The sequence below is a fragment of the Elgaria multicarinata genome, chromosome 6 (assembly GCF_023053635.1).
Source record: "Elgaria multicarinata webbii isolate HBS135686 ecotype San Diego chromosome 6, rElgMul1.1.pri, whole genome shotgun sequence".
NCBI lineage: Eukaryota > Metazoa > Chordata > Lepidosauria > Squamata > Anguidae > Elgaria > Elgaria multicarinata.
In genome coordinates, this window is record NC_086176.1 from 84,007,876 (window position 1) to 84,029,858 (window position 21,983).

Here is a 21,983-nt window from a genome sequence, read left to right on the forward strand (position 1 = left end):
CAAATCCTCCCAAAATGTGACCATGGCTTATTTCCCCCTCTGTGGTCATACAAGCCTAGCCATTTAATTGCCCAATTCAAGACCAAGCCACCACAAAATATTTATTTATTTATTATTTTACTTCATATTACAACAGGAAACAATATATTGTTTCTGGGGAAATTCATTTCTCTTCCCACCACCCAAGCTATGGGACTGCAGCTAAGTTCAGAGAGAACAAGGAATTCTGAGGGCGAAAGTAGATTACCTCAATGTCTCTGCTAATTTTAGGGTATTCTAAGAATTATCAGGTAGGGCTACTACTTACAGTCTTTTGCTATGTTAACTCATAGGCATGGCCTTCGACAGAGAGACTAGGGGCATGGCTAGACGGGGCGATATCCCGGTGATCATCCCAGAATTGTCCCTATGCATCCCCATGACGCACAGGGCATCCCGGGAGCAGGGAGGGATGATCCCTCCCTTGGCCCGGGATAGTGCCCTACCAATAAATTCCAATTTTACCACAGTCTCAGGATGATCCTGAGACCGTGAAATGTGTGGCCCGCCATCCCATTTTCATCCCGACTTCTCACGAATAACCGCGAGGAGCCGGGACCCAGGCACAGGACATGGAGCTCTTCAGGAGCTCTGTGCCCATCGGGGGTGGGGTGGGGGAGCGGGAGACTTGTTATGTTTTGTTTTGTTTTAAACCCTCATTTTGTGCAAGAGCGCTCCTGCACTCTTCTCCGATTGAAAAAACAAAACAAAATGGAGGCCACGATGTCCTCTTACTCCTGGGACATGACGTGCTGCATGTAAATGAGGGGGACGATCTCACGATCATAAAATCTCAAGATCATACCCCTCCAACCCCTCACCTAGCCATGCCCTAGGTCAGCATGACATGATAAGCCATGGTGGATTGTGAGCCTCGTTAGTTTCCCTCTCTCCCTTTGATGTTTCCCTGGGTCCCATTCAGCAGCAGTTGAATGGGATTGAGTGATTGGGACAGTGTAATTACTACTAGTGTGAGCATCTGCTCCAATTGCTCTGCCCCATTCAGCCGCTCAGGGAGCATCAAAATGGCAGAGGGAACTGGCAAGTGTCAGTTCAAGGTGTAATTGCAAAAGGATGACATTGACAAGTGGATGTTAGTGGTTCCCCCCTTCAGTGCTCCATTATAGAGCAATTACTTTAGTTAGTTTTACCCTACCCTGTGCCTGCTTACCCTACCCTGTACCTGTTTGCATTCTCTTCCCCTCCTTATTGTTTTACTATGATTTTATTAGATTGTAAGCCTATGCGGCAGGGTCTTGCTATTTACTGTTTTACTCTGTACAGCACCATGTACATTGATGGTGCTATATAAATACATAAATAATAATAATAATAATAATAATAATAATAATAATTGTTCCCCTCCCCCGCAATGCTCCTGAAGAACTGTCCCAAGGAATTCCACTTTTGTTACAGTCATCTACAAGAAAGGAAAGCATCTCTGTTTCCATGGGATACAACATGTTATTTACATGCATAGCATTTCCAGTTTTAAAAGATACAGGTAGTAGAGGTTCAAGAGACCTCTTCCTGAAACGTCTGAGTGCTCTTGAGTCATATTTGACAACTATTGATCTGTCTTGGCAAAATGCAGCTCCTATGTTCTGTGACTTCTACTTATGTAGCAAGTGTACTTATCCTATGAGCATCTTTTGTTTTTTATCATAGAAGTAAGGACACTGCAGTTAAGAATGGAGAAGTTTTGAAGATTCGGTAGTTGATGGAAGTAAGAATCATATATTTGTCTTTTCCAAAAACTTCCTTCGCCTTGTGGCTAATTAGTCTCATACCCCAAAATATAAGTACAGCCATGCTAGATCAGATCAAGAGTCTGACCCAGCATGACTTCTGTTCACACAGCGGCCAACATGCTGCCCATGGGAAAGCAACAAGTAGGACATGAGTGCAGCAACAACCTCCCAACTACGTTTGCCAGCAACTGATGTACATAAGCATGCTGCTTCAAGATACTAGAGGAAGTATGTAGCCATCAGGACTAGTAGCCATTGGTAGCCTTATCCTCCATGAATTTGTCCAATTCCCTTTTAAAGCCATCCAAATTGGTGGCCATCACTACATTTTGTGGAAGTGTATTCCATAGTTTACAGGGGAATTGTTCCAGCCTCTTCGTCATTTTAGTTGCCTTTTTCTACACTTTTCTACAGTTTTTCCAACTCTACAATATCCTTTTTTAAGTGTGGTAACCAGAACTGTACACAGTATTTCAATTGTGGTTGCACCATAGATTTGTATAAGGGGTGTATGATCTCAGCAGTTTTGTTTTCGATTCCTTTCCTGATTATGCCTAATATGGGATTTCTCCAAGTTTGGAGAAATTTTGGAGCTCTTCACAATCCCTTTTTGTATTAACCAAACTAAGTAATTTGTTGTCTTTAGCAAACATGGCCACCTCATTGCTCACTCCTAATTCCAGATTATGAACAAGTTAAAAGCATTGATCCAAATACAGATCCCTTTAGGACCCCACTATTTACATCCCTCCATTCATAAAATGAATGTAAATGCTCTCTGCTTTCTGTTCTTTAAACAGTTACTCATCATGACTGCTATGTTTGCTCAGGAGCCTTTAGTGAAGGACTTCGTCAAAAACCTTTTGAAAGTCCAAGTAAACAATGTCTACTGGATCATCTCTGTCTACTTATTTATTGACACTCGCAAAGAACTCGAAAAGGTTACTGAGATAGGACATACCTTTGCAGAAGCCATTTTGATTCTTTTTCAGCAAGGCTTGTCCTTTTATATACTTACTCAATTTATCTTTAATAATATTTTTAACCAATTAATACAGAACAGATGTTAAGCTAACCAGACTGCAATTTCCTAGATCCCCCCGGATCCCTTTTTAAAAATTGGAGTTACATTGGCCATTCTCCAGTCCTCTGGTATAAAGGTTGATCTTAGGGATATGTTATCTATTTTTTATAGAAGATCAACAATTTCACATTTGAATTCTTTAAGAACTCTAGGATGGATACCATCTTGACTAGGCGATTTATTAATTTTCAATTTGTCAGTAAGGTTGAGAACTTCATCTTTTTTCACTGCTATTTGCCTCAGTTCCTCAGACTCCTTGAAAACATTGGTTTAGTCCTATATCTTCTGCAGTGAAGACAGATGAAAAGAATTCATTCAGCTTCTCCACAATCTCTGCATCCTCTACTACTCCTTTAACTCTGTTGTCCTCCAACAGTCCAACTGCCTCCCTAGCTAGTTTCCTGCTTCTGGTATATTGGCCACTCACTTTATTGATATAACAATATTGATTTAACAATATGTTGTTAGCAATATGCTCCTCAAATTTTTTTTTTTTTCATCTCTTGTTTTCTGCTTGCATCTCCTTTGTGCTCCTTTTCCCCCTCACTTTGACAAGACTTCCATTTTCTGAAGGAAGTTTTCTTTTCTCTAATAGCTTCCTTGATGCTGCTTGTTAGCTATGCTGGTGACCTCTTGGACTTGATGATACTTTCCTATCCTGTGATATACATTCTAGCTGAGTTTTTGTTATTGTGGTTTTGAATAACCTCCAAGCATTTTGAAGGGATTTAACTCTCTTGGCTGCCTCCTCTTAACTTCCTTTGTACAAGTTCCCTTATTTTAGAGAAGTTTCCTCTTTTGAAGTTAAATCTGACTGCATTGGACTTCCTTGGAAATTTCTCACTTAAATATATATTAAATCTCTTAGCACTGTGGCCACTGCTTCCAAACGGTTCTACAACACTCACATCTTGTACTAGGTGCCGGGTGACACCATTTAGGATTTAATCAAGGGGCACGACTCCTTTGGTCAGTTCCATGACCAACTGTTCTAAAGCACAGTTGTTTAGTGCATCAAGAAATTTAACCTCTTTGTTATGACTGGAACATGCATTTATCCAGTCAATGTGGGGCTAATTTAAGTCACCCCACCCACCATTATAACACTTCCTCAGTTTGGAATCCTCCCTGATTTTGTTTTCCATCTCAAGATCACCCTGAGTGTTCTGGTCTGGGGGATGATAGCATGTTACATGTTTAGTTTGTTGTTTTACACACAGTCTTTACATATTCCTACAGGTTCAAACTTTGGTTGCAAGAAAGACCCTCCTAGGGCATTTTCTGAACAAAGTGCCATATTTTGTCCCTAGGAAAGCACTCCCATCTCTCTGTCACTGGCACATTCACAACAACTGATAGTGACCCTGTTCAGAGGACACAATAAGCTATGGTGCTTAAGCATTTTGAGATAAGCATTATAGCTAAGCATGTCACATGCGTCGTAATGTGTCGTGTGAAACATTCCTAACCACGGTGGCTATATAACCACAGTTTAAACATGCTCACTAAGCATTTGCTGCAAAAGCATTAGCGGTCTAACCATGGCTTAGCTTGTTGTTTGAACAGGCCCATTATCTAATTAATGTGATTCAGATAATTGCCCTATTCAGATATTCTGAACTTGAATATGGCAAACGTGTGATGAGAAGGAGTGTTCCAGCCTCACCCCTCTCCAAGAGAGGGGAATGTGACGGTCTGAAGAAAAGAGCATTGTGTATCTATGGAGGTGCTCCACTTCAGACTGTTGCCCTCCATGGATTGAGGGAGACAAACACAATGAGCAAGAGGAGATTTCTGGGATATTATTACTGGTGGCCTAATTAATTAGCAGTGACCACCACAATTCTCCTTTCCTATCCCCTATCCTGTCTCTCAAATGTACTGCATTTGTTTTGTTTTTGTTTCCACCCCCCAGAAGGAATTATGTCTCTCATTCCTTTTTCTATTGATGTTTGAGTATCCCAATTGTAATATACAAGATCTGAAATACAAAGCAAATTTCAGCAACTTTTTGATTAACCCCTTTTTTAGACCTACCTTTTGAGCTTCTCTTTATCTTCTTTCTCATATAATGGATTGCAGAATACTTCACAGTCACCATGTAAACTGATTGGTTACATTTGAATATTTCTTTACCTCCATCTTTCTGATATTTGTCTCTGTACTGCTTTTATTCTCACACATCTCTGGTTATATATGTTTCAGTCAAGCATGCAGCCATCCCTAAAAAAAAGGATGAAGAAAATGCATTTCTTTCTGCAAAAATCAAACAAAAAGGAGAAGGTTAAGATATCCTTAAAATACTTATTCTACTAAATAGATATCGGTCTTGTTCAGAAGACACCTTAAACACGGCTTTTACTACAGCTTTAATAACGGTGAATAAAGCCAAAAAGCCTGATTCACCGTGGTTAAAGCCATGGTTTAAAGTGTCTTTTGAACATGGCCTGGCTTAACCACCATGGTTAAAGGTTTAAGGTGTCTTTTGAATGGGCCAATATAGCTATCTGGATTTTTATTTCTCCTCTGAACTCAGCTTTAGGAAACAAAGTCTTTAAATTTCATATATATGTGTCATATGGGACATCGCTCAGGTCTCCATTTTAGTGTTACTCTGCACAGTGCAACAAAAATGCCTCTAGTATTACATTAAGTAGCACACTGACAAAAAATAAAAGAATAGGGATTTTTAGGGCAACTGCTGAAGTAAATGGGACTTTCTTTTAAAAAAAACCTGTTACTTTGAAAGCTGTGGAGAATGATTCTTTTATTTGAACTCTCTTGAATCTATTCATTATATCACTCCTCATGCTATAAAACCTTCTTCCCAGTCTTTACATTCCAGGAGGAGATCATACCACAACCTACTGATGTCTATTTGGTCATGGTGTGGAGGATGGCCTTCTTGACTATTGTGCCCACAATGAGGAATTATCTCCATGCTAGATCAGGTGGACTCCTACTGTGGTATATTTCATTTGCTAATGGAGGACAAACTTCTTTTCCAAGGCATTTTCCTGACTGTTGCCATTGCCAGCTACCCCTGCTGATTTTACTGAACTATTTTATGATTTTAACATTGCTTTATGATTTTATTGACTGGTGTTATTGTATGTTGTTTATGCTATTTTTGTGAACCACTTTGGAACATACATTTTTAATGAAAAGTGGTATATTTTTCATAATAATAATAATAATAATAAGAAGAAGAAGAAGAAGAAGAAGAAGAAGAAGAAGAAGAAGAAGAAGAAGATATACAACCTCTAACAACAAGAATAAGGAAATTCCCTTTTCTGCATAACTGTTAAAGATACGGGGGCCCTGTCCTCTTTTTCATATGGTCACCCTAAAAACTAACAAATTTATCATAGCTTAAGCTTTCATGGACACTGTCCATTGCATCAGTAGCGTTACCGTCTAGTAGCTAAATTTATATACACATGCTTGGGGTGGGGTGGGATGAATTGTAAACAGTGAGGTCTATGTTGTTTATGCTTATGCTGACTTTCCTAATATTTCTCCCTTAATGAGCCCCAAGCTTATAAAACGACCCTTCACATATGCCATGAATGTTTCCCTATCAAAACTACTTCCTGTGTAACATTTGTAATGAATAAAAAATAAGTTTCTTGTTTAAGCTTTTCACTCTTGCTCTGTTTTTGTGGCAAGGGCAGGCAATATTAAGTCTCCAGCTATCAGCTTTCTTTCCATTGGCATGTCCGCATCAAAGGCACAAGGACCGCAGAGATCACTAGTCCACTTTTTTTATCTACTATACTGCTCACTATATTTAAGAATGTAAAAATGTAATCTGTTCTTGAATATGCCCTCTTATCAAACAAAGAGGCTGCAATCGAAATCTCACTTGCTTGGGAGTATGTCCCATTGAACTCAGTGAGATTTCTTCTGAGTAAATATATTGAGGGTCATGCTGTAAATAACCAGGTTTGTAGAGCTTTAATATTCTGTGCTTTTATTCTCTTTGTATAACAATACATGGCTCCCTGCTGAAGTTTCCAGCAATTATAAATTCTCCTACTATCCAGTTTTCTACTTTCTGAAATAGGTTTCTAAAAAATGCTGCTTGCCCGTTATTTAGTCTGTATCATATAATTTTTTATGCCTTTTAAAAACAAATATCTACCTTTTGGATCTTTCAACGCTTGTGTGACTTTCACTTAAATCTCAGCCTGGCAGCCTATCATTACTCCCTTTTTTTTGGGTATTTCAAGGAGAATGATGAATTACACTACTCAAGGAAGCTTTTAGAAATTTTTCTTCTCTGTACCCAGATAAAAATTATATCTGGCTTGTCTGGGGCAAAAGTTTTCTTCTGTCACCATCACTTGCACAGATTGTTTTGCTGCTACAATTAATTCTGCAGTTCAAATTTAACATTGCATAATTTAAAACTATGTTTACTATTTAAATGTAGAGCCTAAACATATAGAAAAAGAAAAATAGCCATTTAAAAAAGAAAAATTCTTGCAACTGTCCTGGTGTCTGAAACATTGTACTTAAACATTTATTATCCGAGTCCCTTCTCCAGTACAATCCAGTATAATCGTTGTTATTCTCCACAGTATGCTGAAATCAGCTCCGCCTCATCATTATTACACAATGGAACCAGCCGTCCTAAACCCCGCCTTTTCAGTGGTGGAAAAGAAATACTTCTGGGTGGAGGAGTAGAGTAGAACCAACGTCATTTAGAGAGAGGCTTGTTACCCACCCATCTCCACGTTCCCCCTCCCACTACAGTTTAATGAATGGGGAGTAACTAACCCACAATACTGGCTCCCCATGAGAGCACCCCACTGGCACAAAAAAAAAAAAAAAAACCCCACTCCAAAAAGTATCACACAAGCCCTACAATACATCAGAGAACCCAATTAATGCAGCTCCCTACTCTACAGTTGCGCAGCTATGGAGCTAACACCACATCACAGAAACGAATTAACACAGTCCCTTTGCAACTCTGGAGCTGCAAAGCTCCGAAGTGAATACCACATCACAGAAGCTAATTAACAGAGTTCCAGGATCAAGGCGGGGAACAACACTAAATACAATACATAAAATTAGTTAAAAGAGCATATAAAACCAATACAATATTAAAATAACAATCACAGCATCTTAAATAATAACAACTACAGCATCACTAACACAGAAAGCAGGTAGACATCTCTCAATAGGAACATTAAAGGAGTGAATGGGGGAAAGGCCAGGTCACCTCACAGCCAGGTCACAGGCACACCAAAGATTTAACGAGAGCAATCACCTGAGACCATCTTTAACTAAAAAGAATGGAGAAAAAGGACTCTCTGGGGCTGGGGCTTTTTCAGGCAACAATGTCATGTGCTGCAAAAGACCTCACAATACAGCCAAGCCACAGGAAAAACTCTGTGAAGCTGCACAGGTCTTTTCAGTGGTGATGCTGCATTTGTGGAACACTCTCCCAGAAAGGTCACCTGGTGCCTATGTCATAGTCTCTCTGGCTCCAAGTGAAACTTTTTTATTCTCTCAGGCATTTTAAGAACTGTTTTAGTGCTTTTATTCTGCTGCTGGTTTAAATTTGCCTTTATATGCTGAGATGGTTTTACACTTTGTTGTTGGTTTTATCTTGATTTTATTCTGGTTTTTAAATTTTGTTTTCATGTCTGTATTTTATGTTTTCATGTGTTGTACGAACTTCTGTTGTTGGGTGGTTTAAAAGTACAGTAAATAAATACATTTTAATCAATTTCTGCTCCTTACTTTGCATGATTACTTCCTGTATTTCCTATAAAATAGGAAATATCACTTCTATAGTTGTATTTATGTTTTCTTTGTTGTCTAATACTCATCTTCCTTAAAACAAAATATGAGACAAAGCTCTTATTTCCACCACTCAAATCTAATTAAACCTTCATGATCATAAATCAATTTGCAATATTCAATTAACTATAGAAAATTATGAATCAGTTAATCCCATGATTAGTCTTTTAGTTTCCATTAATGATTAAATTATCCCTTAATTTCTTCCAGGCCCATATCCATAATGGGCCCAGGTTCTAGCCTGGAAGTCTCTGGAGCCATCGCCCACGCACCAATTCATGAGGAGGCAGGGGGTGGTTGTTTTCTCACTAGGCCACGCAGCCACTCCAAATCCTCCACCTGACCTGAGTGCTGGGCAGTGCTGCAAAGGCCTGCCCTGGATCTCCAACTGCATGTCCCAGTCATCCTAGAGCTTGTCCATACGGGCACTTTGCCCCTGGATTTCTTCGGAGTGGCGGCAGGTGAACGACATGACATAGCCGCCATTCCAAATCAATCCAGGGGCAAAGCCCCGTAGCCCCACACTAAGGAAGTTGGGGACTTATCCCAACTTTTTTAGATTGGAGGAAGACTCCGCACTTCTGCGGAGCCTTGTTAAGGAAAAATAAATAAAATTTAAATCCCTCCAGGGAGGGAGCACCCGTTTCTCCCCCTTGTTCCCACCCCCCCATTAGCTGTAAATGCAATCCTTCGCATTTACAGCTAAACAAAACACGTCAGCCCCATTTTCCCATTAAAACCCCCACTTACCAGAGCAGAGGGGGCATGGATGCTCCCAGGCACCCCCAGACCAGCCTTGTGAGTGCTCGGGTGGGCAGGTGCGGCAGCAGGAAATCCTCAACTGCACTCCTTCCCATGTAGACACTGGGAAGGAGTGTCAATTTGGCTGTGCCACAGCTCATGCTGCCAGGTGCAGCATTAACGAACTCATAGACGAGGGCCTAGTCCCTTTTCTGATGCTTTTAATTTCCCCATCTCATAATCCCCCCTGCAGAATCCTCTCTGAAGGGATAGACAACCTCCCGAACAGTGTGGAATGGAGCACAGGGGTCTGCTGGAGGAAATGCGGAGACGCCTTGCACGAGCTCTTGAATAAGGTGCTTATGCCTGGTTTGGATTCATTTCCCCCCACATCCCACCCCACACTTCAGGACAGCAGAGGAGACAGGAAAGTCACTTTCCATGAGCTTCTTTCCATGCATGGGCGATCGAAGCGATTATTTTTATTATATAGTAGACTGTTTTGTGCACCATCTTTGCACTCATTGTAGAACGGGATATATAAACAGGTGTAATAAATAAATCTGATTTGTCTATTTCAATTCATAAACAGGGGCACAGTTTCAACCATTTAAAAGTTAATTGTAAGACTGCAACCAAATTCATATGCAATAAGTAGAATAAATTTTGTTTCATAATCACCAGGAATTGATACTTTTTGGCCCTTTTCAGAAGACACATTAAACTGCAGCTTTAAAGACATGGTTTAAGCTGTCTTCTGAACAGGGCCTTTGTGATTTATTCACACACAAATCATTTCCTTAATCAATGTTGCAACTGAATGAATTTTCCATTCAATGTATGACAAGTCGATCAGCCTCAGACTTGTTTTTAAGATCCAGATGAATAATTCAAAAGGCATTAATAAAAACAGCTTCAAATTATATCAAGAATAAGACTTTCACACCCAGAGAGAAAAGTATGCTGTATTCTTAGCCCATGGGTTTTCAATGGTCTTCCCTATAGGTAATACTTGGATATCTATGTATACAGGAAAAACACCAGGGCTATGTCTATACAACGCTACTTTGCATTCTGATTCCCCCAAAACTCTGCAACATCACTGCTGCAAAGCTGCATCAATGTGTTTAAATGGCAGGACTAAGCATGGACTATCCAGAGAGCAAAAATCGCAGCACCGTAGTCAGACAGTGGGAATGGGCCGCAGACCGAAAAACATAAAAACCCTGCACAACTTTGAAAGTCTCTGCGCTGCTACAGTTCACTGAACTGATGCATTAGACATCACAACTACCCTTACTTTTGTTCCCCAGACTGTAATATGGTCATGGTGGCCATTATTCAACTTGTCCAGACCTCCCCCAGGCCCCCTGCTCTGTGTTCCTGCACCCACCCTGGCCAAGGAACTGACCTTGCCTAGCTACACCCACTTTTCTAATTTGAAGTGAAGTCACCAGCGACAGACAGAAGAAACAGTGTGGTGACATCAAGGCAATTGAAAAAGTCAAGGTAAAACAGCATCATGAAAAAGCAGTTTTGGGGGGAAAGCCAACCTACAGATGTGCTAGGATGGGGGAGCCATCTTATGCTCTTAAAATGAGAAAGAATTGGTTTTCTTTTTTAATCTCTGTTTACATTCAGATCCTCTTGTTCCGAATGTATAATTACAGGGCTGAAGTGGGGAATGCTGTTCTCCCAGACTGATGGCATCTCTATTTCATCCTTTCACAGTGCTCAACATTTATAAGCATACACCTTGATTCATAGCCCATATAGCATTACAAAAACAACATGCCATTTATATTTAAGTTAGATTTAGCTAGCCCTGTCTTAATTTTCCATTGTACTTGTATGTGCATGCATGCACATACATTTGGTACCAACATCCACAAGAGATACTATCCATAGCTGCTGGTACAAACAGTCTACAAAGGTAATTCTAATTGGGATGTAGTATGTGGGATCTTTACAGACCACGGGACTTCAGTAAGATTTGCATTATTTCTATGTCTCATATAGAGGTTCCAACTACCTTCAATATCAGAGGCAGTAAGCCCATATACACCAGTTGCTGGGGAACATGGGTGGGAGGGTGCTGTTGCACCATGCCCTGTTTGTGGGTTCCTGGTCAATAGCTGGTTGGCCACTGTGTGAGCACAGTGCTCGACAAGATGGACCCATGGTCTGATCCAGCATAGTTCTTCTTTTATTTATTTATTTATTTATTTATTTATTTTAGTACTTTTATCCCGCCCTTTAGCAAAAAAGGCTCTCAAGGCAGCTTACAAAAATATTTCTTAAGAAAGTCCCTGCCCACAGGCTTACAATCTTATGTTCTTAAGCTAGAGTCTCCAACATACTCCCTTTGGGTACCAATATGCCCATAGAGACTTCTGTTGGTGCCCAGCAAGCTGCCTGCTCCTGGTGTTTTTTTTTCTTATGATTTTTTAAATTGAAAACAATAAAATAACTGGGAGGCTGCCATGCTACAAAGCAAATGGTGTCCTCCAGCACCATCTTTATTTGGGTTCAAAGGAGTGGTTTTGTGTTTTGGAGCTCAGACCCCACCTTTGCCTTGTACTTAGGTTCTTGGGCAAGTTACTCTTCTTTCAGTCTCACCAGTTTGCCTTCTGGGAAACGAATGTTTAGCCCTTTTATAAATGGGCAAGCTCCCCTATGGTAGCCATTTTGTAAGAGCATCCACAACCCTCTCTAAAAATTTCAACCCTCTCTAAAATTTCAAATGTACTCACTATCCCCAAAAGATTGGGGACCCACGCCCTAGAACCTCTTCTTTGGCAAAATTAGGGTGATTATATATATCGTTTGGGCAAATTCATGGTCCCAAACCCTTGAGAAAAATGGGTTGCTGAAGAAATACAAATGTGGGATGAAGGAGTTATTTGTAGGAAAAAAATCAGCAAGTGTGAAAGATGGTTAAGATCCTTAAAAATTAGGACTTATACCCTCCTGTACCCACCAATTCTCTTCTGCACACATCCACCACCACCATGGCTGCTTTTCCCTCTGTCAAGTTTAATTCTAGTTTTGGAGCCCAACTGGGGTACAAGAAATTTTTAAAACTATTTGGCAATATCTGCAATGGACAATCAGCAGATAAGGAAGAGAACAATTAAACATCCATCTTTTGCCTTCCCACATGTTGAGTCCTGTATATTCCTTGAAATGTGTAGTTCCACCTTTATTCTCAAAAGGGAAAGCTCTTCTGTTCAAAGAGAGACATAATGCTTTGTTACGCCCCCTCACCACACATACACACACACACACACACCTACTGTAGAAAAATCTTCTGCTGTTTAAAAATAATAAGCACATTAGTCATATATATTGATGGTGCCATCATATACATGCCTACTTAAAAGTCTTATTGAGTTAAATACAACTTACTTCCAGGAAAGTGTGTTCAAGTTCAGCCAAACAGCCTAACAATGCAAATAGAGTCACAGGTGACAAAAATATACTTCTCCGCAAATTTAGGTTTGACAAATTCTTTGTGAAATTTTATTTAATACAGTTCTTACTTAAAATAAAAGCTGAGATGCCACAGGTCGGGACAGAGGAATATTTGCAGACAACAGAGAAGATGTGATTAACACCTGCTTACAGGCTGTAAAACCAGTTCTTTTTTTATGAGGCTTACAGCAATTAATATTAATTTAAAGTTCTAATTCTTCCATGTTCCTGGAAGAAATCTCCAGCTGTACCTTTTTACTTATATAAATGGAGCCCACCTTGAAATAAAAAAATTCAATTTTCATTCAAAATTAGGTTTGCCAACTGAAGAGCAGAACAAAAACAACCTGGCCCGCTCCTGTGTTTTGATGTGCGGAAATCAGCAAGTGAAGCTTTTAACATCATGGAAAAACTTTATCACTTGCTGACATGTGCACATCATGCTGTTCTTAAAAGCACAGCTACAGGGGCAACAAGACGCGTGACATAGCTGAGTGGCACAACACATTCTTTGAATGAAAAAAGTTCCAGGTAAACCCCTGGCAATGCCTGTTAATAGGAAGTCAGGCCATTGGGCTGATGAAGAGACCTCTGTTCAAGACTTTGGGGATTCAATTAGAATTGATAGTTCTTGATAGATGAACCAATAAAGTAGCTTCATATGGAGCGTCATCACACAGGGGAAAATCATATTTGCTTGCCGTTGCTCCTCCGCCCACATGTTTGTCCTTCATTACATCCTCTTTTGAAAGAAGAACTAAATAACATGCACATGGCCCATTCAGTGGGCAGTATTGTTCCCGCTGCTTCTCCTTCACACAGCAGGAGATAGCAGCAACTTCCGTCTTTAAAAAATAGGTTTTTGTCACACGAAGAAAGCTAGAAGGGGCGGGAGGAGTGTGGGAGGCAGATGACGTTATGAGAGAGACCCGCGAAAATCTGTGAGTGCCCAGTGAGTGTGCAATAAAATGCTCGTCTGACAGAGCTCATAGCCATAGGAACCATTTAAAAGGGGAAACGTGGAAAACAAATGTTTTTTAATTCACCTTGTTGGGACTTTGAGATTTCACTAAGGCACTAAGGCAAAATAAAATTCTGGTTTTTTCCAGGATGTAGCTTAAACTGTCTAATACTGGCTTCAATTTATCATTAGAAGAGCATAGGCTGAGATGCAAAAAAAAATCTGCATACACACACTGGACAATATTCTAACAAAGGTTTCATGCATCCTTTCGAAGTGACAAGTAATAATTAAATGTTGCTGCTTTAAAAGCCAAGGAATGATTAATGGAATTAATTATGATTAATGGTAGTAATTAATAAGACCTAGGTAAAAGCCTTGGGTGTGTAGCACATAGTACTTAAAACAACAACTGTATCCCCTTATTATAGATGTCATTTATTAGAAAATTTAACCTTGAAATTCCATGTTGGAAAAATATTTTAATGTAAAATCATTTATATTGTACTTCTGATATCCAAAGCACATTTTTAAATGTCAGCTTACTTAACCTCACAACTCTGAAAATCAAGTAACATTCCCATATTATAGATGGGAAACTGAAGCTAAACTAGGCAAAGACTAACTACTAAGTCCAGGTTTTCCTAATCCAAAATTCAATCCATTTAACTACACCCCAGTAATAATTATAACTTGGCTCATAACTTGTAAGCATTGGAAAAGAACACAATCCAATTTCATTTTACAAAAAAACCCAAGGGGGTGTCTTCAGGGGTCCCCCCCCCTGCAGCTTGGGTGCATTGTGAGGCCCTTTGTGGCACATGACATTGCGGCCAGCGCACACCCAGCCAGCCACTTCTGCCTCAAAAAGTTGCAGTATCACAGAGTTATTTTGCTACATTCTTTTTAGCTAAAGTGGCTCCTATGTGCTCACTCTGCAATGTGCCCCCATTCCTCTGCAGTAAATCCTGGGCATGCCTGTGACCTGACCATGACGTGGTCAAGGGCTGGAGCTGCCCCTTCCCCCTCCCCATCACTCCTTTTCTTAACCCATTCCTAGCTGCATTATACTCGCTTCTCTGACATTGTGTTATTTAGCTTCTCTGATGTTTGGAGTAAATACAGGTAGGAAGCTATAACTCAGTGGCAGTTTGCTGGAATGGGGCAAAATTGGGGTGGTGGGGTGCTCTCAACGGAACCTTCAGACTCTGTACAGGATCATTGGGGTTTTTTGCTTCCTCAAGTAAAATTAAGCTGTTTTCTCCCATCACCCCATTTCCCCCTATTCAGCCATTGCCTCTGTTCCAATCCATTCCCGCCCCCTTGGAACATTTCTGCATATTCAGAACTGCACATTTCTGGAGTTGTGAACAGAGAGCTTTGCCGTTGTACAGCTGCGCATCTCCAGTTTATCAAAATAGGTATCTGGCGCATTAGTTCCTTCCCATTCATGCAACCAGTAGAGAGAGAAGCCTGGAGAGGGGCAGGTAACAAGTCTCTCTCATTGGTGATGTTGTTTCTACTGCTCCCCACTACACCTGGAAGTATGTTTTTCCCAGAACTGAAAAGCCAAATTTTAGCAACGGCTGGCTCAGTTGTTGACAACTTATTGACAAATTATTATTGACAGAGCAGAGCCAATTTCATCATACTGCAGAGAATAAGAGCAATGCCCTTTCCTCCCATGCTCATCAAGATGGGAGCGAAGTGATTAACAGTCCAGTGCTGAACTTCCATGTCAGTGTTTAAGCAAAGATGTGATTGCTTATCATGATAAGCCAGGAATGCTGACATCCCAAACAGCAGCATGCTGATACACATAGCTCCTTCATTTCCATTTTGCTACTCACTTCAGGTGGGTGAGTAAAACAAACCAGAAATGTAATGATATCTGAACCTGGGATCCTGGTTTGTTGCTTCCCCAAACACCAGGATTGTAAGCAGTAATAAACCAGGGTTTGTTGCTGGCTTATGTATATTTGTGTTTGTTTGGAATCAACAAACCAGGGGCCCAGGTTCTGACATCGCATGGAAATTTACGTTTTGGTTTATTTTACCTGTTTCCATGATGGGAGGATCAAAGTAGGAAGGAACACACTGCTCATTCACAGTAAACCAGGATAAGCCAGCAAGTTTGGCTTATGGTTATATGTGAACACATGTAACCTTACTGCAATACCATGTAATACCCTCTCTGAGACTTCTCTTTTGGTATGTGCTATGGGTCTGAGAATCACATAACCTCAAAGCACATATTCTTCATCGAGGCATGATTTTACTTTTTAAATCACATCCTCCTACTATTTAACCATGTCTAAATATTTAATAATTCATCTAGATAGTTTACCTGAATGTTCGAAAATCACCAATCTGTGTGCTTTCTTAACATTCAAGTGCCTCTTGTCACTTTGTGTCTCTCACAACAAGCATTTCATCACCCACTTTCAGAGAAAGCCTTTTAAAAGAGTGCTATGAAGCCCACCACACACACACACATACTCCAGCTGCCATTTCTCATTGCTAAACATACTGCTTCTTCTGTACTTTGCTCTCCTCTTCTGAATTGCTTCAAAATGGATTATGAAGACCGTACTCTACTCACAGTGTTCCTCACAGAATGCTGAATCAGAAATGGAGCTCAACATTTCTGCTCCAGCACTTTTCTGTGCCTGCCATTTCACCAAAAAAGTCACAGCTTTGTTTACCTTATTGCATAGGAACTTTGGCAGGCTAGCCTAGTCCTCACTCCTCCACTACTGAAAGAACTACTGCTACTGGACAGATAACTACTGTTTGGAGCAGGAAGATAAAACTCCTTTTTATTAATAAAAAGTGCAACTTGTAATAGTTTTTTTTAAAGAAAAAAACCAATTTGTAGCCTGATCCTATGCATGTTTACTCAGAAGTCAGTCCAACTGAGTTAAATGGATCTTTCTTCCTAGTAAGTATGTGTATGGTTATAGGATTATAGCCTTAAACACAATAGTCCTTTTCATACATAATAGATAAGAATGGGGGGGGGGGGGGGAGAATAGCATTGCAGCAGCAGGCTCCACCCCCACCTAATTCACAGATTTTCATTTGATTCCTGAACAGACCTTTCATTCATAAAGTTATACCTGTGGAGGCCCTGTTTACGGATTCAATTAAGATGTGTAAATAAGGGGCAGTGCCTGTCCATATACACACATTTATTGAACATGTGTATCAATGAATTCATGTATGTGTAAAAAAAATGGCTACAGTCTTCTGTAAAACTGATTTCAAAATCCTGACCATATATTTTTAGGGCTGCAACACTGAATCAGTTAGATTAATCTACTACAAACTTTTAACCAAAGATGAGAGCAAATAAACTAGGACCCAATTCAGTCAAGACAGAGGTGCTGTTAGTGGGCGGTTTGTCTGTTCGGCTAAGTGATGTTGAACTGGTTCTGGAGGGATTTGCACTGTACCTAAATCTTCAGATTGATAGTTTGGGGGTGCCCTTGGCTCAAGCACTGTCATTAGATTCAGTGGCGCAGAGCACTTTGGCTGATATACCAACTACATCCTTATCTGGACAGAGGCCCTTTCTACACCTAAGGATTATCCCAGGAAAATGGAGGGATCGTCCCTGCCTGCTCACAGGATCCCCTGTGTGTCATTTGCATGCACAGGGATGGTCCCAGGACGATCCTGGGGGAAAAGGCAAGTGTAGAAATGGCCAGAGATAGCCTAGCTACAGTTATCCATGCTCTGATAACCTCTCGCCTGGATCACTGCAATGTGCTATACGTGGGGCTGCCTTTCAAAATGGTTTGGAAACATGAGCTGGTTCAAAAAAAAGAGCAGCAAAATGGTTAATAAGGACTGGCCAATGTGATCATATTATGGCAGTACTTTCCATCTGCACTTGCTCTTTTCAGTGCCAAGTAAAGACATTTTTATATTCCCAATCATTTTAGTGTTTCTGTTTCAAATCTGGTACTGTATTTTAAATCTTTGAACTGCAGCTAGTTTGTATTTGGTTATTATTTTTATACTTTAAAATTTTAATTTTTATATTGTATTTTATCATCCTGTATTTTATGATTTTAATTGTTTTGAATCACCCAGAGAGCTTTGGCTATTTTGTGGCATAGAAACATAATAAATAAATAAATAAATAAATAAATATAACTATAAAAGGTGTCCCCAATAACCGCTATGTATGTATCATCCAAAAACAAAGCATGCATCTCATTTCAGAATTATCAGTTTTATCCATATGTAATGTATGCAAATTTCAATACAGTTAATCAACTACTGGCTGCACTCCTAAACAGACTTACTAAAATGTATGCATGATTGCACACAGTGGGGCTTACTTCTGAGGAGACATGCATAAAATTATGCAATTAGATTAATTTTGTGACCGCTCTATTTATTGTATTTTTAATAATAGCAATAAGACTTGGAATTTAGTACAGCCATTTCCCTCCAGATGTGTTGGACGACAACTCCAATAATCCCCAGCCAGCATGGCCAGTGGGGATGTCCAATAGCTGTGGTGGCTGGGGATTATGAGGACCATAGTCCAACACATCTGGAGAACACCAGCTTGGGAAAGGCTGATTTTAAAAGTTCAAAGTGCTTCACATACATTTTCTCAGTACAACAACCATATTTTGCAGATAGGGTGTTTAGGCTGAGAAAGAATGCACTGCCTAAAAGCTACCTACTGATTTCAAGATCGAGATTAAGTTTTAGCAAGGCAATTCCTGATTCACAGCTCTTGCCCACTTGTGCGACACTATGTCTATGTATTCCAAAAATACATATCTAAGGGCACAATCCTATGTATGTTTAGACAAAAAAATTCCTACAATTCCTATGGCTGGTTGGGAATGCTGAGAGTTGTAGGACTTTTTTCTGCCTAAACGTGCATAGGATTACACCTTAATAATATTTTAGTAACAACTAGGAGTTTTCTGATTAAACCCCATTCTGCAGGCTTCTCCTGTGTTGAATTTTCTATTGTAAACTCTGCAGGGCACTATCCTTTTATACTCTGTAAAGCACCGTTGATGGTGCAATAATAATAATAATAATAATAATAATGATGATGATGATGATGCAGCATTGGGGCAGGGGATACTTTCCTGGCAACAAATGGTCCAAAATTTGTCCACACATTCTCCCACTTCCTAGGAAGAAAAAGTCCCATATGCTCCTGAATATGCTATATGCCTATAGAATAGAGACTTTGTGCCTTTAGCACAAGGACATGAAATCAACAAATTTACATTTTCCTCTGTACAGCAGGGCAGTGAATCATGCCAGTTGTAGTCTACCACATTTGGAGAGCACCAGTTTGGGGACTGGTGCAGCCCTAAAAAAGCAAAAGTCTGCAGCCCTAAAAAAGCAAAAGTCTCATTTTGAGGCGAGCTGAACGCCTCAAAATGAGAAGTCAAAGTTTGCAGCAGCCGTTCTAGAGTGAGATGGAACAGAAAACAGCATACTCTGCAATCACAGGAAGTGCTCGAGAACCGCCTGACAACTTGCAAAACAACTAGGCGTCCAGGAGCAAGGGCTGACATCACAAGCAAAATTGGGGTGTGGTGAGGGAGGGCGGAAGGTCTGTGAGTTACATCCCCCAGCGGGCAACTCCAAGCGATCGCTCCGGGCTAGCCAGCCCTTGAGTTTCTAATGCAAAAAGTTCCGGAGCTTAGCTACAAGGGTGTGTGTGGCGGCGGGAGGCATCATCTCTATGTAACCAAGGGTTGGTTGTTGCTACACAGAAGCGAAGGAAAGTCACTCTGTGAAAACCGAATGGTTTTCTATAGTTACCAGCACTCCCCGTCCTGGTGCCCCCCAGGCGTGCTGGACGACAATTACTGTAGCCAGCATGGCTGCTCTATAGAATTACTCGAAAGTTGCCCTTATCCTCCACTTGCTTACTTGGCCGGCTGCAAAAGCCTTTTGGAAAGGGGGGGATGTTCCTAAACGCAGTTCAGTCTCGGACTGCAGAGGTTGCAGCCGCCGCGCTAAGTTCTTGCACAGAAATGCACGAGGTTGAGGGGCTGCGCCTTGTGCGCAACCGAAGTCCACAGAGGGGAAGCCCCGGCGCGCGCTTCCTCGCCCACCTCCTTTTCGAGCCTATCCCCACTCCAACCAGCCGGCTTCGCCTCTCACTCGCCGTTGCCGCTGCCTAGAGCGGGTAAGGCTAGCAGACAGGCAGGCGCGCGCGCACACAAAAAGTTTCTTTCCCTTTGGAAAAACGAACGCCACTTACGAGAGCGCCACCGAGCGAAGGGATTCGCCCCGTGCCTGTCCCGGCGCTGTCAGCAGCTGCTGTGAACTGGGGAAGGGCAGATGTTTGCAGCTGGCCTGGTCGCGCGCGCGCGCGCTCACTCACGGCTAGTTCCTCGGTGTCGGCGGCGGCAGCAGCAGCAGCGCGTTCTTTCTCCCTCACCCGCGCATTCGTGTCTGTGGGCGAAGGAACAGTTGCTTCTACGAGGGAGAGGACCCCATGACGTGGTCGAAGAAGGAGGGGCGGCCGCTACCTTTCTCCACCCTGGAGGAGAAGGAAGAGGAGCACGGCTCCTGCTGCCGCTGCCGCCCAGAAGCAGGAACCAAAAGAGCCGCAACGTGACATGCCTCAGTCGTGAGTGAAGAGGCGCCCGCCAAGGACACCCCAAAAGGACCCCATCCCGTGCTTTCCTATTCCCACACTGGGGAGCCCGGGGGAGGGGGGAAACCAGGGCATAGGGGTCCCTTACCGGGAGGAAAAGGAGCAGCCGTGTTGGTTACGTCCCGCCAGCACCAAGGCGCGTGTTCGGGAACTTTGTCCTCAACCTGCCTCTCTTTTTTTCTTTCTTTCGGTTTCGCTAGTGGGAAAAGGGGCGGGGTGGAAAGCAGCGACGAACTCTCGCCGCCGGCGCCGCGGCTCTCGCCAAGCCAGACCAGCTTGCTTCTGAGGAAGGAAATGCGATGCTGAACTGTTGCCTTCTCCTGCCAAAGCGAGTCCCTTTCCCGCCAGCCCACTCCGCAGCCCTGCTGCTGGAACACTAATCCTGGCGGTGTGTTGTGCCAAGCACCTCCAGTAATACTTCGCTTTTGCTGTGTAGGTGACCTAAATATGCAAAACATTGAGGTTTGGAAGCGTTCGTTATAGTAAGCTCTTGGCCATCCCCTTTCTCCATCACACCTGTTATTTATTCATGTGTTTATTTAAAAAGAAAAATAAATAAAACACCTTTGCAGTTTTGTAAAATGTTCGGCTTGTTGGCATTTTAGCATCTGTCCTGCAATGGCGCTAAGTCAGCCTCCCCAACCTGGTGTCCTCCACATGTGTTGGATTACAAGTCCCATAATCCCCAGCACATTGGCCTACACTTCCCATCACCCCCAGCCAGCATGGTGGACATACTTCTAGAGGGCACTGGTTAGGGGAAGGCTGCAGGGACAGTATAAAAGCTGGAATAGAACAGAACAGCCCTGGACAGCCCCCTTATTTAAAAACACAAATGGCAAGAACAATGGCATGTGATAGAGGCACTTGAGAACAATATTTTAGGACTGAAACCATCACAATACCACCACTACTGTTGTTGTTGTTGTTACCAATAATAATAATAATAATAATACCCCAAACCCATTTGGAACAGAATGGAATGCCCTAAGTGAGCCAAGCCAACCAAATTCACCAGCCGCACATAACTAGATGGGTGTAATAAACCATAAACCTTCCACAGAAAGCATGTTCCACTACCTGTTTCAGGCAATAGTCCCTATTCTGGAAAATGGCCCAGAACAGCAACTTCTGAGTGAGCCAAATCAACCAAATTCACTATCCACACATGACTAGATGGGAGTGATGCAATAAGCCATAAAGAAATGCTACCACTCATTGGCAGGATCTATACTAGTGCTTTATAACCCATAAAGAAATGCTACCACTCATTGGCAGGATCTATACTAGTGCTTTATAACAGTATTGAAGTGCTCTGATAACTGTTGGGCCCCATGACACATTCCATATAGCATTTTCAAAATGGGTTCATAGCGATATAACCTGCTTGGTGTAGATCTGGCCATAGTTAGCATGAAAAGCCATCTTTAATGTTTATTACAATAATATAACAGAATCAAAACAGTC

At 41.5% G+C, this 21,983-nt stretch overlaps 1 protein-coding gene across 5 annotated transcripts in view; it reads right to left on the minus strand.

Moving 5' to 3' along the window:
- Positions 1–20,672, minus strand: part of GCNT4 (glucosaminyl (N-acetyl) transferase 4) — a 35,369-nt gene extending 14,697 nt beyond the window's left edge. Inside the window, exons 1-2 of one of the 5 annotated variants that reach the window (XM_063127947.1) lie at positions 20,605–20,672; positions 5,011–5,130 (exon numbers count right to left, since the gene is read on the minus strand). The gene's annotated coding sequence lies outside the window, so the exon portion shown is untranslated. Of the gene's footprint in view, positions 1–4,911; positions 5,131–20,117; positions 20,180–20,240; positions 20,262–20,604 lie in introns of those variants that run through there. The other 4 variants (XM_063127943.1, XM_063127945.1, XM_063127946.1 and 1 more) reach the window with 4 other exon arrangements.
- Positions 20,673–21,983: the final 1,311 nt, after the last annotated feature.